General features: G+C 42.7%; 1 long non-coding RNA gene across 1 annotated transcript; it reads left to right on the top strand.

The window, feature by feature from the left end:
• The first annotated feature begins 4,407 nt into the window (after positions 1 to 4,407).
• On the top strand, positions 4,408 to 5,815 carry LOC308184909. Its single transcript, XR_013943028.1, has 2 exons — positions 4,408 to 4,934; positions 5,234 to 5,815. It is a non-coding gene; the product is annotated as an uncharacterized lncRNA (long non-coding RNA).
• The last annotated feature ends 4,071 nt before the right edge of the window (positions 5,816 to 9,886 follow it).

Raw genomic sequence — 9,886 nt, 5'->3', positions numbered from 1 at the left:
TCGAGGGAAAGCGAAAATCAGGATACGCGTTAGTAAACAGGAAAACATTTGGGATAGTGGAATCTGGACCTTTGAGCCCTAGCTGGTCTGACCAAGCTTGCGAGCTATATGCCATATTGCGGGCCCTAAAATTGTTGAAAAAGTAAAAGCGGTACAATATATACAGATTCAAAATATGCTTATGGGGTAGTACATACATTTGGTAAAATATGGGAAGAAAGGGGGCTCATCAGTTCACAAGGAAAGGGTTTAATACATCAGGAATTGATTACCCAGGTTTTACAAGCTATCAGAGAACCCAAAGAAATTGCCGTAGTACATATAAAAGGGCATCAAAAAGGCCTCACCCCTCAGGTTAGGGGTAATAATCTAGCAGATCAGGAGGCAAAAAGGGCATCATTAATGAGTATAAGAATTATAAGAATGAGGGAAGATTGCCCAGACTGTGGGAAATACTTAATACTTATACTTAATATATAATAATTAATATAATAATTAATAATATAATAATATATAAATAATATATAATAATGCTTAATTTAATACTTAATACTATGGGAAAGACTTAAAGGAATTTCCATGTTATGATTGCTGGAAGGATTTTGGTTTTGATGCCATACAATGTAGTTGCTCGTTCTGGGAAAAGGAGGAAGGGAAAAATCTGCATTGCTACTTGCACGGGCCCATATATACATTGCTCTGCTTTACGCAGCCAGAAAAGGATAAAATGGCTCAAATGGGTGTTGCCCGATGGACGGGAGATGCTCCCTAAGTCTGCAGCTTTAACAGTGCTACGGAGGTTTCATGAAAACACTCATTGGGGAGCTCAAGCACTAGTGGATCAATTTGCTACAAGGTATATGTGTACTGGAATATACAATGTAGCAAAATGAGTTGTGAATGATTGCCTTGTCTGTAGGAGAGTGAACGCCCGACAAATGAGAAAAAGAGTGTTAGGAGGTCGAGAATTTGAGCACGGACCTTTTGCCAAAATCCAGCTGGATTTCACAGAGCTTACGAAAGAAGGAAGGTACAAATACTTATCAGTGATTGTAGACCATCTCACGCACTTTGTCGAAGCTTTCCCAACAACGAGGACAACGGCCCATGCCGTGGTGAAAGTACTATTAGAAAATATTGTCCCGAGACACGGGATTATAGAAACAATTGATTCTGACCGAGGTCCGCACTTTGTATCGAAAGTGTCCCGAGAGGCTATGAAAGCTTTGGGGACAGATTGGGAATATCATACTCCGTGGCACCCTCAAAGCTCTGGAAAGGTGGAATGAATGGTGAAATTAAAAAGCAATTAACAAAGCTTATGATGGAGACAAAGACCTCCTGGGTGAAATGTTTACCGCTTGCGCTATTGAATATCCGGACACAGCCCCGAGCCGATGTCGGAATCTCACCTTCTGAAAGGCTGTATGGTATGCCTTATGATTTAGAGATGCCATCTGATCACCCCCAGGTACAGGATATCCAATTAACACCTTATTTAATACAGCTTAACCGACGGAGGGAGTTACAAGCAAAAGGCTTGGTGGCTAGATATAGCAATCCATAGGATACAACCTGGAGATAGGGTTCTAATTAAGACATGGAAAGAAACGTCTTTAACACCGCGGTGGGGAGGCCCCCATGTTGTTTTACTTATCACAGAGACGGCTATCCGGACGGCTGAGAAGGGGTGAACGCATGCCAGTCGCGTGAAAGGACCGATCCAGAAAAGCGAATGGGAAGCGGTCGCAGGCCCTGATGACTTAAAGCTCACGTTGAAACGAACTCGATAAGTATGGTCTAACTGTCTATGTATCGTAAAAAAAAGTTGGAGAGGGGACCCTGTTTGATCAGAAAAAGGTCGCGGTTACCCGAGAAACTCCCCTGAAGAACACTGCTGCTGCCGAGAAGAACCTGCACCTTGTAGTTCGCTGCAACCGAACTGACAAGCGAGGCAGAGAGTGAAACGGTGGGGAATTACGTGGCCAGGTAAAGAACTCCGGAAAATGGGCCCTAGCCATTTTTTTGCGATACATAGTAACGGGTACGATTGTTTACACTGTTCCTGGGTCTGCGCACCCTCACAAACCTTTTAAATGGAGCCTGAATAGATGGGAAGATCACCAAGTTGTTCAGCAGATAACTACTGCTGGGGGACTGATCGGGGAGGCATCATCTATATAAAGAAGGAAGAGACTAAGTCCCCAACGGGTGGGACCAAATCAGAAACTGTCGGGGAGTGTTTTGAGGATTCAGCCTACACAAGCTTTTAGAATGCTAACTCCTAATAGCCCTAAACCACTGGAGGTTGCTAATAAATCAGTAAACCCGAAGTACGGGATTAGAAATGAAGGGGTGACCGGGAATAACATATGGAGAATCATGAATGCTAGTTATCAGTTGTTGAATCAAACAAATCCAGACGTGCCTAGACCTTGCTGGTTATGTCTTGATATAAGGCCCCCATATTACGACGCCATTGGGGATCTGGGAGAGACCACCCGTTCAAACGAAACCGATCCCCCACAATGCAATTGGGGAAGGGATGTAGGAATAACGTTAACGGAAGTAACTGGGAATGGCAGGTGCGTAGGCACGGTCCCTGGTGAGAAGTTCCATCTATGCAATATTACAGAAAATGTTACACAATTAGACAAAGAAAAATGGTTAATACCAGCAGATAACACTAGATGGGTCTGTTCATCGATGGGTGTTACTCCTTGCTTATCACTCAAACTCTTTAATGTGTCTCAAGATTTCTGTATACAGGTAATAATTGCGAGGATCTAAGTGAAGTAGTAATTTATTCGCGATTGCAATGGTGGGCGTCCCACAAGCTGTCCTAACTGGAACCAGGACACAACAGAAGCTAGATCAAGTTATTTTTATGGATCCTTTAAATTCTCAGTTACCCTGTAACTACAACCGATCGTCTGAATTTTCAATAAGAAAGTAAAGTACAAGATTCCCATAAGAGCTTTATTCAAACCATCATTTGAAATGTAAAATTTTGATGTGTCATTTGAAAATAACATCAAAAATCCTATTTGACCTGAATTTCTGTTAGGTTCCCAATATAAAACCCTTATGTAGGAAAACCTTGTTATTTTTATCAGTGGTTCATGTTTACAGTTAACAGCAAAATCTGGGGGGGATCCAAACTTTGAGCTGTTCTAGAGAAGTTCTCATGCCACCCAGGGGAACTGTATGAAGAGAACATGCCCAGAAAACAACATCTCCAGCTATCTCCATGAGGACCTCCTAAAGCCAGAAGCATCTAAAGCTTCTGAATTTTGCCTTTTAAGTACATCCAGAAGTCAGCTTGAAATACTGGGAAGAGAGAAACCCACAGGAGGGAGAAAGGGACTATAGTATGTGACTGGAAAAAGCCCAAGAGCCTCCCAAAGCAATCTGCTACCAACTGGGAACATTTCTAACCTGTCAAAAACTGCTTTGAAGTGTTTCCTTCACCCTTCACTGAGATTTTCACCACCTCAACTTTGCCAAAACCCAAACCAACCACTGTGATCCAGCGAGGGACAGAAAACTTGAGACTAAGAGGAAGAAGCCAATGCTGAGAAGATGGCAAGAGCAGAATATCAAAAATTCTTAATAAGGAAGTAAACTTATTACTGTCAAGAAATACAGTAACCCAACAATCTTTTAAGAATGTGACTGTTTGGAAATGTGTTTGCATATTTTTCAAGGACACAAATACATTTTTATGAGTTCTGTAGAGGAAATTTTGTACTGTGTTTCATAAATAGTGACAAATCTGGGAAAAGACTTCCTCAGCTCCCATAAAGGAGATAAAGGTCATGCAACATGGACCTTCCTCTGCTCTCTCACCAAAAGCCTTGGGCTCTCCTTCTGACTTAATTGTTCACCTGGACATTCAGCCCTTATTAAAGAGCAGATGAAATCCATTGCACTTTTACATCTCCTATGTGCTTGGCTTAGTGGAGCTGGGGCTGAACAACTTGTGTATTTTGAAAGCTGCTCCAGCTGAAATTGGTTTAAGAGCTCATCTGGTGGAGCCTGGCCAAAGCCCTGTGTGGATGTACTCCAGATAAATTTCCAATACCAAACTGACTTCATAGGACTTCTGGATGGTCACTGCATTTTACGGGGTGAAGGGGTCCCCTATGACTATCGGTCCAGATACAAAGACAACTGTACCATTTTTCATCCTCCTTCAGTACTCGTTTTTCTTACTGTGTTTGGTGTTATCCATTCTTTACTTTGGTTCATTGAGTGAGACAAGACTGGGACCCTGAATGTTCACGTTTTACATGATGAATGGCTAGAGGCAGGAATACATCCCCACGCAACACTCAGTGCATTGCACACCACTCCCACCTCTCCCACCCTGCTTCAGGGGGATAGCAGTGGATAACCCAAATCAGCCTCATGCTCTCTTTCAACCCAATACTGGATTACAGTACCCTGTGTGCACCTCTGGACAGCTAAGAATGGTAAAAATCTACATTAACATGTATTTTTATCTTTCCTGTGCACTTCTGGCTGTGCTGCTAAGTTAGAGAGCTGCAGCTCAGATGAGATGTCAAACAGCACGTTATCACATGGCAAAGCTGGCTTCAGCCCGTGGCACAGTAGACAAAGTTGTCATTTTACGAAAGAGATGAAATTTTCTGAGTCCCAGAGACTCCCTTTGATCAGCGCTTGTTTACCCAATCCACAAACTAAAAAGAGAGAAGAAAAAGGATGTGCTACCAGAGAGGCAGAAGGATAAGGAGGAAAGGATTGCATTAAAAATAAACCATTTCTGGATCTGAAAAGAAATCCATGAAGCAGCAATGCATTTGCAACAGAGTTGTTCCATTACCCTACAGCTTAGAAAAGCACAGGGCTGTCCTGCAAGTCACTAATTCTCACAAGTACTTTGAATCCACATACTTCCAGAGTTTCCATCAGTCACTGGGAGAGTCAAATTCAGTTTGGCACCTTGGGACCTGCAGAGGAGGCTGGATGATGTGCTACTGATGGGATGCTTATAAGCATCCTGCAGCAAAGCAGGGGACACCGCCCGTAGTGTCACTTCTGCACTGTGTGGGGAGAAGATGCTACTGGCCACAGGAGCTGCTCGACTGAAGCTAACTCATCCTGTCCACTGAAGCAGATGCTAAGCCTCCTTAGCTTTAATGCTCCTGATGCTGCAACACTCAGGTTGCAAACATTACTGACACTACAGCAGCATTAAGGAATTTGTGAGACAGTACCCAGTCAGCAGACTACCTTTTTTTTCCCCTCTCCCAGGAACATACATGCTCTTCATTTGCCCCACAGCCTCTCCTCCTCCTGCTTCAGACACCAAGGCAGATTATCAGAGGCAGCTCCCCGCAGCTCCGGCTGATCTCTTCCCGCACAAGGGCTTCGTGCTGTCCTTTCCCCCAACACCAGGCTCTAGTACAAGGAACACAAGCTCCCTCAGCCCCTGTGGATGTTCTCTAAACCCAGCTCCTCTGCTCAGCGGGGCCTGGAGCCTGGTCCTGCCAGGAGGATTTGGAGAGCAGCCCGCCTGCTCTCCCACAGGAGGCATCAGTCTCACCCACTCCCCGGGCTCTGAGTGCTGCTCCTGCCTATTAACTCCCATTCCAAACCATGGAGCTTCCCTGAACAAAGACACATTCGCCTGCCAGAAAGCTTAATTAGTACCAATGGAAAGTGTCCTCCCCGTCGTCTTCCTCAGGATGATATCCAGCTAAAATGTAAAGGTGTAGTGCAGTTTATTTTGATTTATGCTCTTGATTAGTGACAAGTTATACTCCTGACTACACTACTCCTTTTGCTATGAGGAAGGGTTGCATTTTAGCTTTCCAGGAATGCCAGGCAGGTTTCACATCCATAAAACAGCATTTAGACGTCACCCCAGAATCTTCTCCCCCTGTACTGCTTTCCCTTCCTTTGCTGAAATCTAAATAATTTTCAACCCTCAAAGGTCAGAATTCAATGGGAAAACCAGCCCAGGAATCCACGGTTCTTTACAAGAGGGAACACAACGACAACTGAATCACAGCAAACCTTGCATTCACACAGAACTGCATTTTCCCATGGCACTGGGCAGTGCACACAACTCACTGCTCGATGTCCATTCAGGTCAGTTATAGCTTTCAAATATACATTTTTCCAGGATCAAATCCCATATCTTAACACCACATGAGCCACAAGTGCTGGGAGAGGACTCTTTTTATGCTCCTCAGTACTGAATGTCCAGAAATGAGATGCTATTTGCCCTGTAATTTTCCAGTTTTGAATAACCACAACTTTCTTCTTTTCTAACCTTCATGTCTCCCATTGCAATCTCCTTCCAGCTGAGCAGCTTACTGAGCTTGTGAGAGAGATCTGGCTTCCCAATACACCAGCTAACACTTAGGTCTTTTATCATCTGCAGTCGGGCTGCTCCTGCTTTGTTCAAAAGTAAGCTTTTCTTGGTCATGCTACATGAATTAAAAAGCCTGAGACTTCAGTCCTGTCTTCAAGTGACATTTGGATTGAGGCACTGATTTGTCTGATACATTGCACAAAGATTTGAAAATATAATTGAATGTAATTGTCAGGCGTGTTTTAAATTAAACCATTTTCTGCTGCACAAACCCCCCCCCCATTTTGCTCGTTCCTGCAGTGCTGGTTCTACACTGCTCGTGGTGAGGCTTCAGCGCTTACACTGCAAGAGAGCAGAGGAAGGATTCTACCTACCCTGCAGGAAAAACAAAGATCTTTCCAAAAATGCACATGATCTAGTGACTAAGAAACAAGAACAAGTGAACTAAGCCCTGCAGGCTTCCACTGAATACTTACTGAGAGAGATGTCCAATTTGAGGTACTTGCACTCATCAGTATGGGCAGAGCCATGGCCAAGTTCAAGTCTAGAGTCACCTTCCTCACTCAGGAACAATCCCCAAAGCACACGGGGACTCACACACATTCATCCAGGAGGGCTAGCAGAGGATCCTCAGACCTTTTTAGCAAAAACATTGCTCAGGTTTAGCATATCATGGCTACAGGGGCTCTGGAAAATTCAGGCAAAACAAGGCAAAGTAGGTACTGACTTCATCAGCCCATTGTGAGTGAGGGACCAAATCCTGCCAGATTTTGCCTCTATTATTATTTAATAGCTATTAACTTATGAACCTCCTGAGTACCCACCTAGGATATTTTGAAAAGTTTGGCTACATATCTCCTCACAGTGTCACAAGTTTTTCCACAGTTTTGGTAAGAGAGAGCATCAGAAATGTCCAGAAATGTCTCAGGATCCCCTGCCTATCTTCCACATGAAAGATTTTTATGTTAAAAACAAAACAAAACAAAACAAAAGTGCTTCCACAAACCAGACCTAAATTCAAATGTTTGATCTTCCACAGAGGAGTGGCTTTTATATTTCTGTCCTTTAAAAGCAATTCATTCATAGCTCTACCTCCCAGTTAACCTCAGAGAAGTGCATGCGTCAGTCTGCCATATCTCAGAAGTGTCCTGTTTCCTTAACAGGAAGGAGTTGAGAGTCCTTATCTGATCCGGTCAAGTGATTTCACAGGCACTTTACAGATCTATACAGATGAGATGACAGTTGCGATACCTTGTGGATGTGTTTTTCACCACAACTATGAATGTTTCTGGCAAACTAGCACTTGATGCTAACTGCTATTCTGCTTTTGATAACCTGTCCTCATGTCTTAATACACAGATCATTTGGGATTGCCTGGCTCTGCTACCCTATACCACATTAGGAGCATGAACTGATCATGCATCCAATCCTGCCAGTGCTGCATTGTTCCCTTCTCATCCATCCACTTATTTGAGACCAAGGTTTCCTCAGAATTTCTGTCTAACATACTGTTCAGTATAGCATAGCTGGGAGTGAAATAACAGGACCTAAAGCAGAAACAGCCCTAGTTGACATAGCAAAGTCCCAGCTACCTCCTGCAGTATGTTCACTCACTGGGGATAAACCCACCTCGCAGACCATACTCCCAAACCAACACCACAGATCCCTGTGCCCCCGGGTCTTCTCCCCGAAAGACTGCCATGCATCTTCATTTAGAGGCTTTTCCACCACACAGTGTCACCCTCAGAACGATTTATTGGAGAGCATACTGAATGGACATTTTGGAGAAGACTTTGTTGTTTCTTTTCTTTCACGATCACCATATCAAAACAACACCGGCTGCTGACAAGCAGCAGCGGGGTATGCTGCAGGGAGTACTGTTTTACCAGAGTCATTTCAGAGCTCTCCAATTTTAATAAAACTGCTGTTCAGCTGTTTTAATCAAGCCCATTCCTATCATTCTGATTGAAATAAGCCGCTGATGGTGTTATCTGTATGACCACCTGGGAGACATAACAAAACATATAACAATACTTATACATCAATAACATCTCAAAAACACATTTTAGTTTGTCATCGCAAGCAATGGCTTTTTTTTTTCCTTGTGTTTCTCAAGATTTTAGTATCTTTGTATGATAAATACAAAGAGTTCAGCACTGTGACTTAAGGAACATCCTCAACTACTATCTTGGTCAATGAGGTCTGATGGTTCAAGCCCTTACATTCCTTCTTGTAAAATGTGTATTTGATGAAATCAATTGATTACACTTTCTATTTTGTAGCCACTGGGACAAAGTTCCCTATTTGCCATACTGGAGAATTCAGTGTACAAGCCAGCAGGCCCAAAAGTACACAGCTCACTTCTTTCACCCATCAAAGTCTTCTGTGGTCTTACTACCTATGTCCTCTATTGAACCCCATCTTCAGCTCAGATGGACTGAAGGTGGCAGAGAACACCATAACCCAACCAATAGGCCAGATGTATCATCACACCATTAAGGCAGTTTAATCTTGGCAACAATAAATGCTTTAAGCATGAAGGTTCACAATCCCAGTAAGTTGCAAAACATATTAAAAGGCAAACAGAGCACTTCAGGCTCTAGAAAAGAGATGAAATCTAGGGAAGAATCTCTAGGAAAGGCCTCCTTAGGTTGAATGTACATACCTACAGTTGGCCTCACCACCCCATGGCTTTGGAGGGTTATATGTTTTACTAAGAACACTTTTCTTGTGAATAAAGTATTCACAACTTTATTGCTTCCTAGAAGATGTACAGCAATATACTATGCATGGAAATGAAGCTTTTGGTGCTCAAAAAGCCCCAGCAAGTACAGACCTCTGTGAGACAACTACTCACAACAATAACAGCTGCCACAAACCTGAGCCACACTCTCAGTTGCACCACTTACTGAGCCAAGTTCATGATACCATTTTTTATCTCCATTGAACAGTTCTGTGCATTCTAAAGAAGTGTCTAATGCCCTGGGATGAAAAGCCTTGGTTAGCTTGGTTACTCTGGGACAGCAGAGCTGCCTGCAACTGGAGTAGGGCTCAATTTCTGAAACTGTAGTGAACTCCTCTGGACAGTAAAAAACATTCCAGCTGCAAGCCACACTTTACTTTGTACATTAGTTAATGCCTGAATCAGTTCCTATTGAAATCAGACAACATGATGTTCTTCATTTCTGAGCTATTTGATCCTTTCTGCAATATTTGATCTTCACTGTTCATTGGTTTTGATATGGCCACTACTCTTGTGAAGTATGGCTGCCTTGCAATTCTAATGAAATTATTTGCTCAGTATGCCTTTTGCTTTGGAAATCCTTCATTTGCATCTAATAAATCACTCTTACAGAATGAGTAATAAGTTGTTAATGTCTCAGCACCATATATTAAGTTATATAGATAAAAGATAAAGAGTAGTTATAGAATATATTTGGAACAATACCAGGCATGTATGAATAAACACACACCTATATACATATAAATATATTAATTCTAGAAGCTAATTAAAAGAATATTTATATCTATTTCAATTACTAC

The sequence above is a fragment of the Anser brachyrhynchus genome (assembly GCF_964034855.1).
Source record: "Anser brachyrhynchus genome assembly, chromosome: W".
Classification (NCBI taxonomy): domain Eukaryota; kingdom Metazoa; phylum Chordata; class Aves; order Anseriformes; family Anatidae; genus Anser; species Anser brachyrhynchus.
Note: the sequence above shows the minus strand (reverse complement) of the source record. Positions and strands in the feature narration are given on the sequence as shown.